This window comes from Echinops telfairi, unplaced genomic scaffold (genome assembly GCF_000313985.2).
Source record: "Echinops telfairi isolate 266 unplaced genomic scaffold, ASM31398v2 ScPeMD7_70;HRSCAF=299, whole genome shotgun sequence".
NCBI classification, from domain to species: domain Eukaryota; kingdom Metazoa; phylum Chordata; class Mammalia; order Afrosoricida; family Tenrecidae; genus Echinops; species Echinops telfairi.
In genome coordinates this window covers 64,451,536-64,452,737 of record NW_022103968.1, presented here as the reverse complement: position 1 = coordinate 64,452,737, position 1,202 = coordinate 64,451,536, and the positions used below count along the sequence as shown (strand labels likewise).

The 1,202-nt window shown below is 40.8% G+C and overlaps 1 pseudogene; it reads right to left on the bottom strand.

The window, feature by feature from the left end:
- The window catches only part of LOC101640254, a 10,530-nt pseudogene that overhangs the window by 8,544 nt on the left and 784 nt on the right, over positions 1–1,202 (bottom strand).

The following is a 1,202-nucleotide window of genomic DNA, read 5'->3' as shown; positions in this document are numbered from 1 at the left end:
GGTCCTGAAGGGATCATCCGTCCTGGATTCCCTGTGCTTCCTGTTCCTATCTGTACCAGTGTACATCCTCTGGTCTAGCCAGAGTTGTAAGGCAGTATTGGGATCATGATAGTGGGGGGAGAGGAAGCATTTAAGAACTAGAGGAAAGTTGTGTTTCATCATTGCTACACTGCACCCTGACTGGCTTGTCTCCTCCCCGTGACCCTTCTGTAAGGGGATGTCGAGTTGCCTACAGATGAGCTTTGGGTCCCCACTCTACACTCTCCCTCATTGACAATGATATGATTTTTTGTTCTTTGATGCCTGGCCCACCTTTTTAACTATTACCCTTCTCTCCCTCCCATAGTCATCTGGCTCCTGCCTCACCTGCACCCTAGACTATGCTCCTAAAAAAATATCACCAATAAAGTCTTTGGTAAAATTCAAAGGTCTTACTACCATGACTTCCTAAGGGATGTGGATCTTGCCACCATATATTCTGAAGAGAAACAAGACTTGTCATCAACCAACTTCAAATCCTTTAATGGGTTCTCATGTCCACAGGTTGAAGTTCAATTTCCTTAGCACAAAACAAAGTCCATCGTGTGACCTCGCCTGCTTTTATTCTGTCTCTGTTTCTTGCACTTTCATTCTATAAGCCAGTCCTTTCCTTACATCTGGGCCTTGCATATTTAATTCTCTCCAACCACAGAGTCCTTTCTTCCCACCTCATCTGTGAAAATGAAACGGAATGCATACAGATAAATATCTTAGGCATTAGTGACCTGACATTCACTGGGATTGCTCATTTTGAATCAACCATATGGTTTACTATGCCAGGAATGAAAATTCAGAGGATTGACATCACATTCATTGTCAAAATAGTCATTTCAAGATCGATCTGGAAGTACAATGCTGTCTGTGATGGATAATATCCATTTACAAGGAAATCCAATCATACAACTTTTATTCAAATTTATATACCAACCACTAATGCTAGTGATGAAGCAATTGAATTTTACTAAAGTCTTCAGTCTGTAGTTGATAAACATGCAATCAACATGTGTTGATAATTACTGGCAATTGGAATTCAAAAGCTGGATACAAAGCTGAAGGAGCAATAGTTGGAAAATATGGCCTTCGTGATAGAAATGAAGCTGGAGACCACACGACAGAATCTTGCAAGGCCAATGACTTCTTCATTGCAAATACCTTAAAAAAAA